Here is a 22,625-nt window from a genome sequence, read left to right on the forward strand (position 1 = left end):
TTGCAGAGTCCCACTGATTAATCCCCAATCAGAACTGAAAACTGGCAAACGTGCTTCTCTTAAGTCCTAAAAAGCTACCAAGAACATCTTATATACAAAAATATGACGGTACTGTATCCTTGAAATAATAAAATAAAATTTTAAACATGATACAGATAGCATGTACAAGTAGTGTTTGTAAATTAAATAATAATAATAATAATAATAATAATAATAATAATAATAATAAAAACAGAATAGATATACCCAAAAACTCAGAAAGGTCGAGAATAAAAATGCTTAACTCACTTTACAAACGATAGCATGCTAGGACTACCCTTTCAAGGTGAATGTAATTTTGAGCTGCAGGAATAGAGAGCTGGCATTTTTGGAAGTGCCCAGACACAGCTGAGGTGTCAGCATCGTGTTTTAAAAAGGATCTTGACAAACTGAAGCCGGGATATTGAAAAGTATGGAAACAAGCCTCTGTGAAGACTGACTGGATAACTGGGCGCTGTTTTGATTGATAAGAAAAACTTAGAAAGATCATGACCAGTTTCTTCAAGTCTTCGCACAGGGCCGCTATAGTGAAGAAAGACCAGACTCCTTCGTGTGTCTTCAGAGCACAGAACTGAAGGCAGATGGCACAGGTAGAGGGGGAATTGTTATAGTATGGGAAAAAGTTTCTAGCAGAACCTTCTAGCAACTTTCTAGAGTTGCTCGCTAATGGAATGGACTGATTTTCTGAGTAAGAAGCTCCTTGTCTCTGAGAATTTCTGGAAGAGGTCACAGAAACAATGAACACTTGAACAGACGTGCTGGGGGTGTTGGAGGGCATTCTCGGGTTGGAAGAAGGAACAGCTGGGGCCACTAATGCGTGGTCCCTTCCAATGCGTGGTCTCTTCTAATGCGTGGTCCCTTCCAATGCGTGGTCCCTTCTAATGCGTACTCCTATTATCGTCTCGGTGTATATACTTCACATTTCCATATAATTTCCATCATGCACACTGTGTTTTCTATTTTAACATTCTTTCTCACTTTTACTTTGGTTAAGCGGTTTGAATCTAACGAATTCTATGCTGTTTTTAACCATTGATAAATGTGTTAACCTTCAATTACCACCTTTCACTAAATAATGCTTGGCTCAAATTGAAGTGCTCCCCTATTTTTAGTTAAACTATATAGTTTAATTGCCCTCCTGCACCATGTCTCCATTCAGATTTATTTTTCTGCTTCTCTTCATCACAAACTCACTTCTTCGACTTTTAGCTACACTCCAAACAAATCACACATCTCCAGAGTATCCACACAGCTAGGCATTAGAATACTTTGAGAGTAGGCCATCGAAGACATGAATGCATTGGAGGAAACGCACCTTAAACTTAACTGCTTGACTACTATACTTTTATCTGTAATTTTTTGTGTGTGTCTTTACTAATAAGCACAGGGCCTTAGAGAGCACCTTTTCTTTGCAGATTGGTTTCCAGATGTAGCTGACTTCTTGACATTTTTCTGATATCCATTTGTAGGGGAAAAAACCCAAATAAATCTAAGTAGCACTTTCTGAAGAAACTAGATGGAGGAGTAAATGACTATATTACAGTGACTAACTAGATATGAGGTGGAATGAAATCATTCAATAACATGGAAACAAGTGAAGAGTTATGATTATAGTACGGTTTATGGGCTAAGAGTGGATTCAAGGGTTAGGTGATTTAAGGCCTTCCATTTCAGAAACACAGCAAAGAACTGCCTTGTGTGTGGTCCTGTGATACCTGTTCACCTATGGTGGAGTGTTGTGCACATGTCATTACGATTAGGGACTGTATTCTTGTCCACTTCGCAACCTCAGTCCCAAGCCTCAGGGAGGGCTTGGAACATTGGTGATGCTTAATGTTTGTTGAATGAATGCACAAACAAATAAATGGACTTAGACCCAGGCCAGTGGCATCAGGGACGCTGAAACATCAGCAGTAGATGCCTGGTAGCTAAACTAGATGAGAGGGATTAAAAAGTTAATGTTAGCAGTGAACTACTGTAAAGACACGAAGAAATGAATCTCGAGGAAACAGAATGGCTTTCAGCGAAGAGAGGAGCGGGTTACTCAATCCCCAACATAATTCAATGAGACAAAAACAGGGCGTCCGAGAAACTCGGGGAGGCAAATACAGATGGCCATGGCATTCGTCCCTGTACTAAAGGAAGCAGTGAGACCCGGCTGTGTTTGGAAGGTGTCTGCTGAGCGAGTTCATGCCCTGTAAAGCAGGGCAGAACCCATTCAGCGCCGCATCCACCTTGGCAGACCGCCAGGTCAGGGACGCTGTGGCCCACAGGCTCTGTGTCTTGCCCTGCGTCACATGATGGCATTTTAGGCAGAACTGGGATTGGAATCCAGGTTTCCTGTCGCTTAGCCTGGGTGTCCCTCTGATGTTTTACTCCGGGGGATACGTTCCAAGGCCCCCAGCGGATACCTGATACTGCAGATGGTCCCGGCCCCCGTATCCGCTCTGGTTTTCCTGCACGTACAGGCCGTCTCACTTCAAGGAAGCGATTTCCAGCTTTGACTTTGGCGCGCCCAACCGCCAACATCACCACTTGGCGTGTCTTGGGGCGAGCGAACTAAGAGTGACGTGAAAGCAAGCCCTGTGATACTGAGACAGTGGATCCGATAACTGCGACAGCTACTAAGTGACTAACAGGCCGGTAACAGACACAATGTGGAGACGCTGGACAAAGGGATGGGTCGCATCCTGGGCGGGATGGAGCGGGACGGCCCGAGGTTTCGCCACGCTACTCAGAACGGCTTGTGACTTAAAACTTACGAATCGATTATTTCTGGAATTTTCCACTTAACATTTTTAGACCGTGGGTAACCGAAACAGTGGAAAGCAAAACTACAGGAGAGGGAGCATGACTACCATACCCCAGAGAAGAACCCCAATACGGTCCTGCTCCACGCGGGGCCTCACGGGCTCGCCCTTCTCCCGGCCGCTCAGGTCTGATCTGCCTCAAGGCTTCCTGGAAACTTCCAGGAGAAGCATTTGCTGGAGGTGGGGGTGGGGAGTGGGGAGGGTGGGGGGTGGTCCCCGCCCTTCCAACAGGTCCCTTATTTTCCATCATAATCAGTTTTCTTCAGCTTCTGTTTATCCCTCTAAGGGATAGAAAATGTATTCTGAAGTGTTTTCCGATGGGGAAATACAAACGTGCAGTTATATTTTTAAAATAAAAGCACGTCAGTCGTGGTTTAACACTGAAGATGAACCTCAGCGTTAGAGGAGGGAGCAGGCGGCAGGGACGCCAGTGGTTCCTGGGGCTGTACCTGTCAACTGTGCCTTATTCAGCCCAGGGTGCTGAGGGGCGGGAGCTTAGAGTGACAGTCCCGTGACTGGGCACCGGGGTGCGGTTCCGGGTGGTGGAGCTCAAGGCACATGTTATCTCCACAGATCTCACAGGGACACGTGTAAACAGGAAGAATTTTGAGTTAATGTTATTTCTCAGTTTGGCCAGAAGCCCACTCCATGCCTGATGTTTACGGCCTTTAAGCGAACAGCTCATGGATTTGTAGCAGAGCCTTGAGATGTGGGAAAACATAGGTGTGACCAGCCCAGGGGACAAAATGCCTTGCCAGCTTTTCTAAAAGGTGAAACGACTGTCAGAACAGAATGTTTCAGCCAAAACTTTACCTAACTGGGATTTCTAGTTTGATTCTTCTAATAACTAGTCAAGGTTCATCTTCTTCAACCTACGAAGTAAGTTGCTTCTAATTAAAAGCTTGGCAGTGGCCTTGACTAAGGGCAAAGGAAGCTTTGTTAAGAAGGAAATACAAAATACCCGTTTTTAAGGGAAGAGAATGCAAACGTCAAGGTAATTTGCTAGAATCAACATATTCACTTACTAAACAAATAGTTTTACTTCATGGTCACATGTGGATTTTTAAAGAAAATATTTACAGTGGCTTTTGGGAAGTATTCTTGACAAAAGAAGGAACGAATGTTGTTTTATGGTCAAATTGCTAGAGAATAGTTTATGCAGCTTTACACTAACATTGCGTTAATATTGTTGTAAAAACTTCTGTCAGGTCCTAAATACTTGTCATCTCATGTTACAGTTCCTAACAATCACAGAATCTTCTAGTTAGAAGGTAACGGAGAAAACCGAGGCCTGAGAGGCTCACTGTTCCAGATGGGGGTCTTGACACATGCCAACACAAAGCATGGTATTCTGCATAGTCCCACCAAAAATTAAACGCAGGATGGGGAAGGGTTACTTCAGAAAAATGAGCATCGTCCAAGCAAAGTTAGAACTTCTGGTTTCCTCCGTGTCGTAGAGCAAATAACATGAAAACATCCTGCTAAAATCAGATACACCGACTAAGGCACAGTGTACGATTTTGAACACACATAATGGAGTCTGGAAGAAAGAAGGAGAAATTACAGAATTTCTGAAATTCCTCAGGAATTGACAACCTGAGGGGACATGAGGTGACACGATAGTGGCCCTGGTGGAAAGAACTCGGGGAGCAGAGGCTGATCTTGGGGACCTAGGAGCTTGAGCGCTAAGGCTGGAGTGGAGACAGGAAATAAGACCTTGGGTTCATGACAAGATATATTTTTGTGGATATGTACAAATGGAGTAAAACTACTAAAACATTTCATAAGCATAAAGAACACCAACGTCGGGGACCAACGGTTATCTCTTGGGGTGGGAGGAAGGAATGGGGGAGGGAGAGGGATAGAGATTTAGCCACATACACAAGGCTTAATTTCGTAAGTTCTTAGCATCTGTTTTATTTTGAGGGTGGGTACATAGGTGTCTGTTATAGTATTTTTTTTATTCCTTCTTTTTGGAGTATTTCATAATTATCTTTCTTTTTTCTTTTTTTCTTTTTCTTTTTACTTAAAAAACCCTAAAGCTATATGAACCACAAATAAAACAAAGGAAACATGAGTTCAAGGGAAAGGCACATTCACGCTTGGGAGAGGCGAGGAAGTTGGCATCCTGACCTGACGATGGAGAGCTGGGAGGTGTATGCGGGAGCCGCCGGCATCCTTCCTGAGTCGGTGTGCAGACTTTGCAAGATTGGAGGTGCTGTTTAAATGATGGAAGAGCTCTCGCAAAACCAGAAAGAAATGCTCTGCGCTCAGCGTCGTCAGCGGTCCCTGAGCTGGAAACCAGGGGACCAGGAGGGGCGCCGAGCGGATCAGCACGGGGAGAGCTGAGTGCTGCTGTGGGCGCTCTGGTCTCTTTCGTTTTGTTTTTTTTTTAAGAGTCCTCACTGAGCCCTTGCAATATGTAGCAGTATTTTACCGAATTACACGCACGTGCACACGCACCACACACAAATGGAGTACGTTGTACAAAACAAGGGACAAATTACGATTCTAGGATTCCTACCAAAATGGAAATTCTATTTTACACCAAATTAATCTTCTAAAACGATTTCTAGGAAGTGCTTTGGAGGCCAAGTGAGATTTTCAAAATAAATTCCACATGTTCTGAAAATGGCAGCATCTACTAAAAGTCAACACTTCAAAATCCCTATGTTATGAAACCTGTTTATCATTTATGCGAGTTATGGATATAACATTTCCAGGGGTAAGTAAGAAAACGGTGAGATTGCCCAGAGGAGGGGCTAAGATGGCAACAAGTGGGAAATAACTAATCTGGGAGGTCAGCGGGCACCTCGAAGGACACCTGCCCCAGTCACATCAGGACATCATGAGGCGACCTTAGCACTGAGCCGAGCCTCCCACGAGAGAAAGCTTGACAAGGCAAAACTGATCTGTGTCTGTGATTTCTGAGATGAGTCATGAGTCATCTCAGAAATGCGGCCCCACGATCTGCTTGAATAAATCTCTGAATAACACAATATCACATGTTCAAATAGATGCATCGCCCCGCAAACAATTCTCTCTCCAGCTATCCGGACTTTGCTAAACAAAAATATCTCGAGGTGCATAACAATGGATTATAATAAGAATTCTATCAGTGTTTCATCATTTTGAGTACCAAAAAAATGTGGTGGTTACTTCTCTGAGGGAGGTGGCATTCTGCTGACACATCTGGCTGCTTCCCCGGATGAGGGATGAGATGCAGGAAACGTACCACAGCAAGAGGATAAGAAGAAAAGAACTGGATGCTGCTGTTTGATATTTGAATTACTTTTGTTTTTCTTGAAAATAATTCGAAACATATAATGTGATTAATCAAATTCGGGACTCTGGAAAATGTCCTTTCTTGGGGGTGTGGGAAGGTGCGGGGGGTACTTAGAGGAAATAACATGAGGTACCTTGGCACCAACTGTTCACATCATTCCCCAGCTCGAAGCCTGGATCACCCTAACTTCTCAGCTTTCATATTTTACAAGCCAAGATATTTTTCTCCTATCAGAATGGAATATTTGTATACATAATGATATTTTTAAATTTGATGCATATATTAACGATAGTTCAAAGGCTAAACACATTATTCTGATTACTCTAAATCCCTCAAAGATAGATTAAAAATTATTCTTTCTCATTCTTTACAAGGTACCACATTATGATTTGTTAAGCTAGATATATAGTCCATGTGAAATAATAGTTTCATGAAAACCAACATTATCTGGGATAGCAATTTGAATCCTGGCCTATAGAAACATGATTTTGTGAAAAGATCATTGCCTAAAGGCAAAATAAAAGCTAGTTGAAATTCCTTTTTCTATTTTCCTTTTATAATCTCTAAACATAACATTTAAACTGTCATCATGAATGCACAAGTATATTTACATGGCTGTAAATCTGTCAAATTAGAGCCATTTGGAAAAATTCTCAGAGAATTTTTTAAAAGCCTTAGAGTTGATAACAGAGCATTGGCTCAAGAGCCGGGAGTCAGAAATTATTTTTATCACTTTTCTCCAAATTTACTGAATAACATGGGTCCAACCAGTATGCTCAAAGTGACCTTGCTTCCTGACTAATTTGGGGGGAATATTCTGGGAATCGGATTATATATTTTTATTATTATTTATTAGTAGTATTTATGCCTACAGCACCTCGTCTCCTTAGGTGGTCTCCCATCCAAATACTAACCAGGCCCGACCCTGCTTAGCTTCCGAGATCAGACATCGGGCTTGTTCAGGGTGGCATGGCTGTAGACCGTGAACTGTGGCTCCACTGGGGCATGAACCCAGGACCTTCTGTGTGTAAAGCAGACATGCTAACGTCCTCAGATTATAATTTTTGGACACTTAGGAAAGCTTGTTTGAGACAGATAAACATAAATGCAAATAGTTCTGCAATTAGAACCTGTCTAATGTATATTATTACTGAAGAGCAGGAATTAAAAAAAAAAAAAAACCCAGAGGTTTAAAAGATTGGTTTTCACTTTGCCTATTCTATATTTCAGTTAGCAGTATCGCTATCCACGAAGCGCCATAATCCAGTGATGTTAGTTAGGGGCGGGGGGATGGGGAAAAACTAACTTATTAGTCGCCTACTGTATACTAGGCTCTTATATGTGTTACCTCCTTTATCTTCACATAGATGAGGAAATGAAGTTCAGAACAGCTAGGAAACTTGCCTAAAACCACAGGGTTATTGAAATCTACATGTCTATTCTGTCTCCACTCCTTTTTCACATCTCTGTCCCATGCTTCCAATAGACTCGTGCCGCCGAGTTTTGGTATTGTGCCTCCTAAGTTTCCCTTGAATGTATGCTTCTGTCCAGTTCAGGCCCTTACTAGTTCTCACTTAGTCCAACACACAGGTTTCCAATGGTTTCTCTCTTGTTCTGAAGTTCATTTTCTTTTGTACAAGGATGTGTAACCTTAAGAGTTATCTTTTCTAAAACACAAAACTGTTCATGTCATTTTGTTGAGTGTCTCGCTTCCTCCTTGGCCTTTGAGTTAGCTAATGAGTAAATGTAACATCAGCAAGATGACAAATGAGGAAGCTCCAGGCCCTCTTTCTCCCACAGAAATACTAAATGAACAACAACATATGGACCGAAGGAGCGATAGGACAGTTTGTGGCATTTCTGCTTGTCCATACCCACCACCATGCCAGCACAGCACGACATGGTCAGGAGGATGCCGCTCAACTCTTTGTCTCTCCTTTAGGACAGAAGAAAGGAATGGAACTTGCTTGCAACATTCAGGATTGTCTGAGGGACTGGTTTTTATTTGGCCTGACTCAGAGCTCTGATAGGAATGGAGGCATCTTTTGGATATTGGATTGGAGGTTGCTGAAAACAGGAGTGGGTGCAATAGCCTGTGAGAGCTTTAGGAAACTGCAGACCCACGGGCAGCTGAATGCAAGAGATTACTGGCAAAGGAATACAGTCAAACATCTAAGGTCTTGAGAAGGAACAAGGATGAGACTCTATAAGCAGCCATGTATACAGATGATTTGGAGAGAATAAAGAGCATATGCACAGGTCCAGGGAATACATATCCCCAGAAAAGTCTGAGAGGACCTGAAGCCTTTACGCCAGGCTGGTTAGTCAAGCTCTTCCTCTGTGCAGAGGCAGTCCACAAAGACTAGGTGAGAAGATAGTTTTTCAAAGAATTTTTCAACAAAAGATCATAAGGCATACAAAAAAAAAAAAAAGAAAGATAAATATGGGCCATTCAAAGGGACAAAATAAATCTCCAGAAACCAAACCTAAGGTAAAAAAGGCCTTGAACTTACTTAACAAAGACTTTAAAACTATTTTTTTAAGTACGCTCAGTGGGATGAAGGAGGACACAGGCAGACACCTAAACAAATTCATGAAAAAATGCACAAAGTGAGACTATCAATGAAGAGATCAAAATTATATTTAAAAAAAAAAAACCCAACAACAGAAATTATGGAGCCAAATAAAATAATAACTGGACCAAAAATTTCACTAGAGGGATTCAACAATGGATTCAAACAGGCAGGAAAAATAATTTGAAAACTTGAAGATAGGTCACATGAAATCATTGAATCTTAGGAACAGAAAGAAAAAAAGAATGAAGAGCAATGAAGGGAGCCTATGGGACTTGTGAGATACCAAGAAACAGACCAATAGATGTATTATGGGTGTCCCAGAGGAAGAGAGGAAGAAAGGGGCGGAGAATGTATTTGAGGGAAAAATGGTGAAAATGGCTGAAATTTGAGGAGAGGCAAAGATATACACATACAAGAATCTTAACAAACTCTAAGTAGGATAAACCAAGAGACCCTCACAGAGACACATTATCATCAAACTGCAGAAGGTCAAAGACAAAATGAGAATCTTGAAAGAGCAGGGGAAAAGTAACCTGTCGTGTACAAGAGGTCTTCAGTGAGGCATCGGTGGATTTCTCAGCAGAAAACTTGCAGGCTGGAAGGCAATAGGATGATAGATTTAAAGCACTAAAAGAAAAAACTGTCAAATGAGAATACTATAACCAGAAAACTGCTCTTCAAAAATGAGAGAGAAATTAAGGCATTCCTAGATAAACGGAAGCCGGAGGAGCTAACGCTAGATCTGCGCTACACGAAATGCTAAAAGGATCGCAAGGTGGGAACCACACGAATACGTGAGTCCTCTGGTACGGGGCAACACGTGGACAAACACAAAAACTTGGACCATTGTAGTTTTGATTTGTAACTCTCTGTCGATTCTTTCATAGGGGGCAAAAGACAAAAGCTTACAAATATTTATAAATCTATGTTAACGGGTACACATATATAAAGGTGTAATTTATGACATCGATAATGTAAACTGGAGGCGGGACAGAGATGTAGACAGGTAGAGTATTTGTGTAATTGAACTTAAGTTGTTATCAGTTTAAAATAGATTGTTATAACTTTAGGATATTTTATGTAATCTTCATGGTAACTGTAAAGAAAATATTTATAAGATTTACTCGAAAGGAAATGAGAAGGAAATCAAAACATGTCACTACAAAAAAAAAAAAGAACTAAACAGAAAGAAGGCAACAAGGAAGATAACGAGGGACAAAAAAGCTATAAAACAAAAAAATTTTTTTAATGGCAATAGTAAGTTCTTCTCTATCAGTAATTGCTTTAAATGTAAATGGATTAAACTCTTCATTCAAAAGATGTAGATTGGTATAATGGATTAAAACAACAACAACAACCAGAATTCAACCTTATGCTGTTTACAAGAAATTTACTTTAGATCTAAGTATCTAAGGACACAAATAGTTTGAAAGGAAAGGATGGAAAAGATATTCCACCTAAATAGTAACCGAAAGAGAGTAAGGGTAGCAAACTGATATCAGGCAAAATAAACTTTAAGCCAAAAACTGTTACGAGAAACAATTGAGACGTTATATAATGATAAAAAGGTCAGTTCACTAAGAAGATATAATAATAACATGTGCACTAAACATCAGAGCTCCTAAAAATATGAAGCAAATATTAACAGAATTGGAGGGAGAAATAGACAGCTCTGTAGTAATAATAGAATTTAACTCTTACGAGCAAGTTCTAGTCCACCGCCTGGCATGTAGTAGGTACTCAAAAGTGTTTGCAGAATGAATGAATGATTGATCTGGTGTGTGATTCTTCTATGAATCACAGCCATTGGGGGGGCGGGGTGTGGGAACCAATGTGATTTATTAATATAGAAATAGAGATTAAATTAGGCCGGGTGATCCTAGTCAATGATGGAAGAGTGGAAATTAGTATCTGGGGACTTCTTATAAGAAGTCTACATTTTTAAAGGTGTTCAGAGGGATAAATAAAACATATGGCACTTAAAAATAGTATCGATGGCTTATATGCTCCTGGGTGTATCCATGCATACACATATGTGTCATTCATCATTTAAACATGAGACTAACGTAGGTGGACATCATCGTGATGGGAGCAGTGGTTTCTGCTGGGTGCTGAAGATTACCCAACTGTGGAGGCTTAGTGGGACCACATCTCTCTCTGCTCCTGTCCCCAAACCTCACTGGGGCTCACATTCCTGAACGATTGACTGCTTAACTTCGTGAAAGTGACTACAGGTAGAAATGACCTTGATGTTGGCCAGGGCCATAGAACTTTTCCGGTTCACCCGAGTGCCCCTCGGAGAGCTCGGCGTGCACAAACAGAACGCCTGATGGCTAGGAACTCCCCACAGCGGAGGAAGACAGGTCACTATAACCGAAAAGACTCGTGCAGCATTTTTCTGGGGCCTCAATCACCCCGCTTTGGGCAGACGACCTTGGGTGTGACCTTGGGTGTCATTGCAGCAGCAACAGCAATCGTTTTGCAGGAGCAAAGGTGGTAGCTCCAGATGTGGCCAGACATGAACCTGTGGCCAGAGTCCCCATATGGGCCGGGAGAGAACGTGTGAGCAGAGGTGAGGACATGCCCACCGGGACGAAACCGGAAGCGGGGGACTGATGGCATCCCTTTGCCCAAGAAACTCCTGGAACCACAGTGGACCTTCAAGTTCGCATCTCATTTCTCGTTCCCAGTAAACAGAAAGATAAGATCCCCTTTTTACTGATAAAGAAACCAAGGGACAGAGGTCACACAACTAGCAGACTTCCGTCTCCCAGAGCCGGAAGATTTTGTTTCTTTCTGATCGTTTTAAATGCTGTCGTTCTTTTAAGGGTCACATCACTGGGTAGCTAGGTTTTTCTACGTGCGCGTGAGTTGGAATTCCCATGTGTGGTGACAAGGACTCTCGTCTTCTATATAATGAATATTGATTGGGTAAATTCCAAAAACGGAAAAAAATCAGACAACAAATTAAATATTTAGGTACTGGCACCTTTCGCACACTGACTAGAAAGAGAGACTTAGAAATGAGTTGATTTGTTTCTGCTGAGTTAACAAGCCCACATTTGAGGACATCCGAAAACAGGCAGCACACTAGAACTCTGCGGCCACGTACAACGTGTGTGATGAGCCCAGGAGCTGACTGACTGCCACACAGGTAAAGTGACCTCGCAAAGCCCCACCGTCACCACGCAGAGCCTGGGCGAAGAAGTTCAGGTCACGTCGTAACTTCTAAACGCGCGCTTGCTTTTCCTTTAGGAGAAGATAGAGCTCACTCTGCAAGTCATCTCTGTCTAAAAACGAAGAGATTTTTAAAAGAAAGAAAAAAACAGAGTGCTGTTTGATATTTGCAGCTAATTATCTCTATTGCGCCAGAGCACACCCCACGCCTAGAGAAGAAGGTACCATCCCAAGAAACAGCCTCCAAGTGGCGCCACACCTCAAATGATTGATGTGGAAATGCCTATCTGATTATGGACATGACAGGTCAGGAAGGCTAGACCCTCCAGGAGTAGGTGTGGGAGGAATGGCTATTAAATATTTACACGGCACCAGTGTACAATATGTAGGCTTGTGCCAGACACATGAAGTCCTTGCCTTCAGGAGTTTGCTGTCGGTTGTAAAGCTGGTTAGGCCTGAGATATTTGTTATGTTGTTTCATCATGTGAGCAATCTATTCCAGACATCAAAGAACCAGCATTTCAACACGCTTTCTTAGGAAAGAGACTTCATACCTGGTTATTTAATGCAAACCTTGCATATACTCGTCACTATATTAATAACTTAAGGGAATCCACCTTTCTTCTCCGACAAACTGATGGTTCGCTCTTTTTGTGGAGTCCCTTTTTCTACTTAAGCTTCCACATTGCTGCACAAACACAATTGCATTCCCTGCTATTGCGGCATATATAATAATACCAGCGAAAGTGGAGTGCTTTAGAAAGTTTTGGTTTTATAAATCTGTGTTGGCTCCAGACACCTGTCAGATAATTGTAGCCATTCATACAGCAGAAGGAAAATAAATTAATAAAGCGTAGCGACTCAAAAACATGATGAAACCTGATGGACACGTGGAGAACTGACATCAGTGTTACCCAGGACACAAGAAGTGGGAAAATGATGTCGTCTTTGATGGAAAAAGATTTTAGCTAGCGCGGATGATGCTCAGAGGGTATTGCATCGTACTTATCACTTTCTTACATCTCCGAAGAATTTAAAGTAGCTGATAACATTGGCAAGAAACCCTGCAGAACAGGCAAATATTAAGGCAAAGGTGAAATAGCAGGAGTCCAGGTGACAGGGGACTTGGAGGGAAGAGGAAACCACTTTCCCTGGAAAACGAACGCTAGAGAAGACGATTGCTTCTTAGGGAATCATTTCGCTTTGTGCACGTTACCGATAGCTAAGACAAAGCTCACAGCGAAGACAGACAGGCAAAGCATGCATTCATTCATTCATTCATTCATTCATTCATTCATAGGATACACAGTTTCTGCCTTCCAAAGGCCTGGAGTCTGGGCAGAGAGGGAGGTGATCACAACAGATATGTACAGAATTAAATACCATAATAGCACGATGTACACACACCTGTAGAACAAAAGGTGGGATGTAACTAAATTACCTGGGGTGGGAGTGTAAGGGACAGTTGGAGAGATAAGGTGACATTTGAGCTCAGTTGAAAGAGAACAGGACAGTCAGAGAAAAGCGAAGTACACAGAGGGTCCTAAAAACAGTAGACTCTTAGGATCAGCTATGGTTTTTATCCTACTTTACAGGGAAGATTCTAGGGCATACGGGGTGGCCGAGGAGTATGGCACAGCTCAGGGTGGGGCATAGCATTTTCCTGAGCACCCGCCGTGGGCAGAGATCATTGGATAAATGTCTCAGGAAGGAGCAAACAACAGAAAATCTCGCTCTTCTATTCACGAAGCTAAGAATTAAGGTAGGAAGACAACAGCAGTGTGACAAAAGGCAGTAAATTTATTAGGAAAAATCATATAGATGTATATTTCGTTATACGACAGAGTTGATATCTTCCCAAAAAGTGTGCTACATTTTTGTAAAATGAATTACATGAGAGAATTTACTAATTCAAAGTATGGATGATTTGTGCACTTTATAATGACCCTCTGATTACTTTCTGATTTTTATAATTAAGTTATCTTTTACAAGGGACATAGCTATATAAACTGAGCTGAAAACAAAGCTACCTTCATTGACTAATGCTGTCTGAATAATGAGAACGTATCATAAACTACTCTGGGTGTTAAAAATATAAAATCACGTGGACGTCTGCTAACTGAGATGGGCTTCCTTCCCGATCCTTTAAGACTGTCTTCTGTTGTATGCCCCTGGACGACGGTAAGCAACGTTCCCTAGGTTGTCCCACCGCAGGCTCTGTCCTCTGTGTGACTTAATCATATGGGTCACTGAGCCTATTCAAGTGAATACAAACATGGTCCTGACAAGAGAAATCCTCTTAAGGCAGGAAATATGAGTCTTATCCTCCGCTAATGAGCCTACCGACGTTTTCACTGACAGAGCTTCTAAGAGTAACCCCATTTGGCTTACACCATGAGCTGGTCTGAGTGACAGGGTGACGGGGAGATGTTTAAGGCTCCCAAGCATGCCAGGGTCTTTCCAGTGCTTCGTTTAGAACAAGGTACACTGGACGCGTAAAGGAGGAAGCACCTGCCAAGGACCCGCCTCCCGCACAGCACGCACCTCATTGGGCTCCAGTTTCTCAAAGAATGAGCTAAAGTTCCCGCCTTCGGGATCAAACCGTGACTATTAAAGCTCAATGTGTCCAGGCCAACTGAAACTGGATGAACCAGCATCTGAATTTAATTTTAGCGAGATTTGCAGATTTTATTAACTACGCTTATCATGACCGTGGCGGCAAGGAAGTGGTCTCAGACGGGACATTGGATGGTTTGGGATACACAGTGATAGGCCTGGAGCAGGGCTTGGGAGCAGGAGCTGGAAAGATCAGAATCGCTCTGTACGGTAGAGGGAGAAGAAAATGAAATTCTGGGGTTGTCGCAACAGAAAGAAGAAAAGGGGAAAGGAGTCACCGAGATGGCCAGAGGTTGAGGGGTACCGGCGGGCCGAGCATGGAGAAGCTCAGAAGGCGGGGCGGGCGGAAAGGCTTTTAAAGGACAGGAGCGTCCAATATTCGGTCGGAGGTGTGTGTGCTGAATAAATATCGAAATCCTAGGTCCCTGTCGCTCCAGACACCCGCCAGACCCGCTATCCGCGCAGAGGCTGTGGTTGAGTTTTTGTTTGTAGAAATCAAGAAATGAGGCGGAACTTCACAGAGCACAGGGTATATAGACGGTGTAAGGAGATAATGAGAAAATCCATAAATGGCAAAAAAAGAACACACCAAACATTAGCAGGAGCAGGAACTTAAGACATCTGTCCCCGAAAAGCTATAGAAATTTGGAAGTGGGCCTGGGTCTTGCTGCAGGTATCGGCATGGAAGCTTGATCAATTTTGATTTTAAAATTTTGAGAACAAAATGCTCCCACCTGACATTTGAGTTCTATGGGGTTCTATGATCTTCTTTGCCTTCTACTACTTCAAAGCAAAACAACAATAACAACAACAACGAAAACTCTTCTGTATTTTCAAACTTGTGCTTAGAAGAAATTAGCATTTTTTTTTTAATTTGCTTTATTTTCTTTCTTCAGGAATCCTTTTCTCAAAGGAGTGGTTCTCCCTTTAGAGGTGTAGAATGTTTCATCAGACAAGTATTTAAACACGAAACAGTAGGGCGACCTATTCTTGGGGCTTAAATTGAGCCCTGACACTTACTTTAAAAGTATTGCATTTACCCCAGATGAGCAAAATATTCACTTTTTAATGATAGATGCAGGTACATGGCTGCTCCACAAGCTTATGTAGGTCAAGTGCACTGTCTACACTCCCTTAAATCAAGAGACTTATTAACTGATTTTTCATTAGGGATTTGGTTATAACCGAGATGGAAAAAAGGATCCACCTTTTTGTTCAGTTACTAAAATATATGGCTGTAAAGCTGCTTGGGGTTACAACTTTTTGAATGTGAGAACAGAATAAACCTCAGAGACTATCTGGTGAAGGAGCACTTGAAACTGAGACGCTGTGGAATCTTATCATGTCTCAAATTTGCTCTCTTAACATTCGACCGATTATTTTCCTTCTGCCTCAGTTTCCCCATTGTGATGTGGGAATCTCAGCCTGTGAGGACAATGACAATTTAGTAGACCTTCACCTTTCAAAAGGAACATATCTCTAGACCTTTCCTCCCAAAAGATAGTGTTGATACAGTGTCCAGGTGTCCCCTGGGTCAGGTCTCTGAGGAGAGTCATGTTTCCTGTGTGTCTCCTTGAACTGAAGCTACTTTAAACTGAAATTCCCTTTCTTGCTTGATTATTTTCATCAGAGAAACAGAATTTTTACTTCTTAGGGACAGAATGAGAAACAAAACCAGCTGAGGTCTTGATGGACCTGTCGGCTCGGCCCCCAGCTGAGTGTCTTACAAAGTGTGGCAGGTCCGTGGAGGTTGAGTAAACACAGGCTGGTGTGCCGATTACCTGCCTCTGGGGCCCGCAGAGAAAGCAGTGGGGGTCATTTTCTCCTCACTTTCTATGTTCACAAAAAATGACCCAGAGTTTCTTAAACTCGGTCTCTGCGATGCTTTCGGGAGGGTCTGCCTGGGGTGCAGGAGACCCAGACGTAGCTGTCCTTGAGGTCTGCAGAACGAGTGTGACAAATCAGCTGCTCACAGATTTGTGTCAGATCCATAATTCAATGATTCTCTGACTCTGCGCTGTGCTCACTGCTGAGTGACTTATTTCCTCATCTAGGTTCTATAACCTCATGACCACTGAGCAGTTTTTGCGGCTTGAGTTCTGAAAAAATAGTAAATCCTCAGGACTCAAAGGCACGTCTCTGTAAGATTCATAATTAGGAAGAAATTAAGAATTAAACTTTTGAAGAAATGCCGTAAGTTCTCTAAGATGCCTTGTCATTGATTAAAACAGCAACAGAGACGACGAAAAACTGAACTAGCTCATTGATAAGCAGAATTAGCAGGGTCCAAGCTTGATGAATCCATACGGCTTAAAAATGGGTGTATTTCTCCCCACTTTCCCAGTAATGAGATAAAAATATTTTGAAAATGAGGTATACTTCTCATCTCATTGTATTCCACTTTGGATGAAAGTCATGGCCTTTCAAGTCTTACGACTTACTTTAAGTCCTAAACTGTGCAATAGATTATGGTGCCACGTTGAAACAGATGCTACACGCTACTCCATTCAGCAACAGGGAGCAAACAGCAATGTCCTCATAAGGTTCAAAGGGCCCAGTTCTGGAGACTGGGTTCTTATAAACACTCTGGTCCAGGGCAGGGACCAGATCAATCTGTATTTTGTGCACAAATTATATACATATTAACCTATTTTATAGTGTTTGTTAATCTCGGACATCTACACTTCAAAAGAAGCAAGATCTTCAATGTACAACTCAACTATAACTCCTCAAAGAGCCAAGTTTTTCATCTCCTTCTACACACTGTGTCTTCAAACACGACGAAAGCGTCACGCCATGCTGGACTGCTATCCAAACGTCAACGGTTCGTACTTATTTTTTCTCTCTGCTGCCCAAACACAATTGAACTAGACCCTAACACTGTTTTAAAGCGCTAATGTGCAGACTGAGCTAGGGAGCCTTTCAAGAAGGAGAGTGACCATAAGGAGCAGCCCACGGCCCTGAGAGGCTTCTCTCCTCTAAGTCCCCAGAGGCCATGGTTGGGTGGAGAGAGAATCCGCTTGTTGTCGAGACAGAAACCCTCCACTTCCTATTCAATCTCCTGTTAAGTCAACATCATTATTTTCAGTGTTAGGGAATTTTAAAAGAACCTTTCAAAGAGGGAACCGTCACTCAACAAGTCACCAACCACCACGCTCACGCTGCCTGTTTCCTAACCACCTGAGTGACATTTGATGACATTTAGGGCAATGCACCAAACCCAGCTCTGTATCTGCCCCTTCTATACCAGTAACACTTTAAAGATAAAAACCACCTCCCACATTCCGGGCTGTGGGGAGTGACTGTGGATACAGTTCCCTCCACTGAGCACATTAGACAGATTCTGGGTGGGCATTCTCTGCAGCCTCTCTGTCACCCTGCTGAGGCAGATTTTAGGCTGTCTGAGAAGGCTCTGGGTCCGACTGCTTCTCTCTCCTTGCCCATCCATGTCTGTGCACCTGGGCATGTCTGGTATGGGATCAGAAGCTGAGTTATTGCCAATAAAATCGCTCCTATCATTACACGGATTTGTTAAACGTAGTTAAGCATACAGATTTAAGTCATCTACTTTTTGTTGAGGAGGGACTGACCAGCCTGGGGACATCTAGAATAGCAAAGTCCTCTCTCACTTAGCAGAAATTAAGACAACGTGCAAGGCCTTGGCTTTGGGATGCCTTCAGTCTTCCAAAACTGCAGAGTTCTCTATTTAAATAGTGATGCAGTGGTTTATGACATCTTTATTTAAAGCAAGTACATTCTGGCAATATTTCTTTTGAGAAGTTGCTCAACTGCTATTTATTTGGATGATTCAATAACCAAAGAAAAATAAGTAAATACAGTTTACCCTATTTCTGACTAATGCAATTTCTGTGTGGCACTCAGTATCACATATGATAGTCACCAACTTTTATTGACCAGAAGTTCCTATATTTTATATTACTTGTATGCTAGGAGCGCTTTCGTTTTTAAGGACGTAAAGCATTTCTCGTTTATCCGACTGCTGCCTGTGACAAGCACCGTGGCCCAGTCAGGCAAGGCTGCTATAACAAGTCACCGGAGGCCAGGCGCTAGGACAGTGGACATGTGTTTCTCACAGTCGTGGAGGCTGGGAGCCTAAGAACAAGGTGCCGGCCAATCTTACGCCTGGTGGGAGTGCTCCCCCCGGTTCGCAGGTGCGTCGGATCGGCGCTCTCTCCCTGTCATGGCACTAACCCGGTTAATGACGCCTCACCCCTCACGGCCTGGTCACCTTCCCAAGGCCCCATCTCCAAACAGCGTCCAGTCGGGGAGCGTGGCTTCCGCATGAATGTCGTGGGGACACAAACATTCAGTCCACGGTACATTGTTACCATTCGGAAAACTGGTCAAGAGGTGGCGGAGACAGTCCCAGTATTTTACCCCGTGGTGCTGAGCGGCAGTCTGAACGAGGCCTGGAGATGGCTGGGCCGGGCGCTGCGCCTGCCAGGTTGCCAGTGGGAACCTGGGGTCGCCCGTGGGAACCAGAACTCAAGTCTGAGTGCCCTTAGGAGAGAAAACGTAGGTTCTCCTCCCGCCTGAGAACACGCTGACCTTTGAGAGTGCTGGTGACTGCTGTCTGTGGGAGGGAACTGGGTGGCAAGGGGCGGGGATGGGGGCCTGCCATAAATAGCTACCGCCCGCTTCCTGCGTGTGAAACATAGAACAGCTTAAGGAGAACTTTGATCTTTGAGGACCTTTTCTGGTTCCTTTATGTCGATAGTTCTCCACCAGGGGATGGAACAAATGTCATATGGATCTGGGGAAGAATTTTCACTATGTGGTTACGAGTCGGGCCCAGCCTAGACTTACTAAATCAAATCTCCAGCGCCAGTACCCGCGGACTCTGAGACAGTCCCTTCAGTACTTCCGTATTTGCACAAACGATTGAAAACAAATGTCACAGCTAATAAACTAGTATTCCCTTAGTAACACAGGAATTCAAACATCTCCAAAGACTGGAGACCCTTCCTGAGCTGGGCCCGTGGGGAGGGACATCCAACCTGACACCCTTTCCCACTTAGCTGTTTATTAGACAAGGGGTCCCCAACCTTCCGTGGCCTGTTAGAAACCGGGCTGCACAGCAGGAGGTGAGCGGTGGCGAGCAAAGCTTCATTTGTATTCAGAGCCGCTCCCCAGCATCAGCATCATCGCCTCAGCTCTGCCTCAGATCATCAGGCATTAGATTCTCGTAGGCGCACCGGTCCCTAGTGCCACAAAGGTTGGGGACCGCTTAGAAGATGCAGAGAAGAGGCACATGTTACAAAATTAACAAATCTCCAGCAAGGTAACCCTAAGGAAGGGGATGATTAAGATCCCCTGGGACTTTTCTGTAGGCAGATTCATTGCCAATTAGGGCTTCTGTGCCAGAAGACACGGTGTCGGTATTGCCATTGGCTAGTGCGGAAGAGGAGCTGAAATCCTGGTTGCCACAGAAGCTTGCATGTCCAAATCGACGCGCCCTGCTCTCCTGGTAAAAAATAGGATATCAGAACAAACTGCCTATCGCTGTCTTAAGCAGCCCTCACATGGTGTTTTCACGTAAAATACATTCGGCAAGGTAGTTTCTATCTTCGCTGAATACATGCTGTCGTCCTTCTCAACTGTATCTACCACTTACCTTTGGGCACTGATTTTGATACTTACAACCTAAGGAATGTCTCCCTAAATTGTATCTTTCTTGCCCATCCATAATTACTCTAGAAAGCCATCCAGTGTCGATTACCCAGGAAGATGATTTGCGTCTTTCTGAACTGTCAGGGTAGGGGAGAAGCGTGTTACCTGGGAGCTGAGGAGCACTGTCCCTACATCTGATCACGTGACAGCAGTCCTCAGCATGTGTGCTTCCTGTGTCTCCGTCCTCAGCTCCCAGTGTTCTCAGCGGCACAGCAGGTGAGCGGTTATTTGACATGGTAACACCTCCTGGCCCACGCAGGTCGGAAAGGCTTTAAAACAGCGACTGAAAAATACCCTGACCACCTCGCAATGAGAGTTTTTACATGCGCGTCACCTAAAAATGGCTCCCCATTTAATCTCATGTTGTAACCACCTACTCCCAAATCTATATTTTTCTAGATGTTAAAAAAAACTGAAGGTATTCTAATTAGGTTTTGAAGGCAAAAGAATGTTGGGACATGGTCATTTCTTACCCAGCTGAGTAACCGAATGGCCATTTACCCCAAAATATTTGTTACAAGCACATCGTTTATGCATTCACTTAAAATGCTTAAAAAGCATCACAGAAATGTCTGTGTTTTATAGCCTTACCGGCAGCCTATTTTTTATAGAATTATGTGGATGTAAAAATGCGTAATATTTTCATAGTTTAGATGTGAATACACATATTTAGAGCATTTGTTAAGAATGGGCAGGATCTCGCAAATCGGTAAAACTACACATGTGATACAGATCAGAAAATGGAAATGCGTTGCTTTCAGATTAGTACTGTGTAAGCCGCTTCTCCATACACTTATATAGTCAGTCCTGAATTAGAACTCTGTATTTTTAATTCTGTTTTTACGACAAGGACAAAAGCCTGAAGTCGAGATACAAATCTAGTGCCTTCTGCTCATGCTGAGATCACACTCAGTCCTTGTACAAAAGTAAAAACATACCTCCCCTCGCTTATAAATCATGCACGTAAAGATTAGAATCTTTGCGGTTTTTTTCCTTAAAAGTAACTTGGTTACCACCAATAGCCTCATTCGAAGTTTGTTTGTTTTTCTTTTAGAAAGCAAAACAAAACAAGAACAAAAATTTCATCCCCTTGAATGACCTTGTCCAATGAATAAATTTGACTAAACAGGCTACCTCAGTTTTTGTTACATTATATTTTTGAGTAAGGAATGCCATAAATATTTTAAATCAAAATGTTAAATGTTGACTTTCAAAAGTTTTCGATGTTTATTTCTAACGTTTAAAAAAGATTAATTTCAAGCGGTGACTTTCTTTTCAATCTCATATATAAGCTATTTTTTAAAATAGTAAGTGCAAACCAATTACAGTCCTATTCTAAGTTTTAGTTCAAAGAAAAGCGTAAGGGCTGAATTTCCAGAAACAAGGCCTTCAGCAGACAAAATTAGACAAAAAATAGTAAACAGAGCAAGGCTGCCATTAAGGTTATAAAACACAGACACTGCTATCTCTCAGAGTGAATAACATTCAAAGGCTTGAAGTCGCAAATGCCCTTGAGTCTAATGACTCACTGGAGAAAAGACACAGCTATTTACATTACAAAGAAACGTCTCCACATCACCCTCCTCTTATGAGAAAATGAAAATGAATGGGTTTTTCACGGTATCTCATTATACAGAACCTCCATCAGCAGAGAGTCTGATGAGCAACTTCAGATAACTTCTTTAATACGAAGATTCGCGGAAGCCTTACGATTACACCCACTACCCACCCATTAAGAGAAAAAGTCCTGCTTATGGAAACAAAACTTTAATGTTACCAAAGACTAAGAGAACACAGTCATTCCCAGCTGTTCATCATTTTGTGGTCAAGCACTATCTTGTCTGAGTCTGGCACACCCCGCGGAGCTGGTCTGAGGCTGAGTGACTCTTCCCAGGTTACACTTTCAGTAGGACAGGGGTCAGGCCTTGGACTTACGTGTGAGGTGGACTCTCACTTTGTGACACCCCTGGCTGGAGTCCTTCCACGAGAGGCGAGGTTAAACCCTTGCCTTCGAGGCTCCCTTTGCTTCGCCCTGAACATGGCTGCTCTGGAAGGGGCCGGGGACCAGACGGGCTGGGGTGTAGCCCGTGGCATGGTTGTGTCACCTCTATCCTCGCACGCCTTCGCCATGCCTGACTATGTCACCACCTCTTATGCACCTACAGCATGCAAAGCCCTGTGGTGAGTGTCGCGGGGAACACAGGTACATGAAACATGGTCCCTGCCATCACTCAGTGGGATCACTGAGCCCAGGCACAGCCTGTGACAACTGAACACCACCCCGGGAAGCACTCTTCAAGCAGAGCGTCTTCAAGGAGGCCCAGACCAAGTTCTCCGTGTCCCCGAAGGCCCCTCCGGAATGTCAACTGACACACTACTCGGCAGAGTTCCGAGATGACCGATTTGCAGAACATGACACCGGGGGAAGCG

The 22,625-nt window shown here is 43.2% G+C and overlaps 1 protein-coding gene and 1 pseudogene across 3 annotated transcripts in view; both read right to left on the bottom strand.

The window, feature by feature from the left end:
- FRY (FRY microtubule binding protein) overlaps nt 1–22,625 on the bottom strand; it is a 261,839-nt gene that overhangs the window by 234,321 nt on the left and 4,893 nt on the right. The gene's annotated exons all lie outside the window — the stretch shown is intronic.
- Nucleotides 7,001–7,116, bottom strand: LOC112480170 (annotated as a pseudogene).

The sequence above is a fragment of the Pteropus alecto genome, unplaced genomic scaffold, assembly GCF_000325575.1.
Source record: "Pteropus alecto unplaced genomic scaffold, ASM32557v1 scaffold80, whole genome shotgun sequence".
Classification (NCBI taxonomy): Eukaryota; Metazoa; Chordata; class Mammalia; order Chiroptera; family Pteropodidae; genus Pteropus; species Pteropus alecto.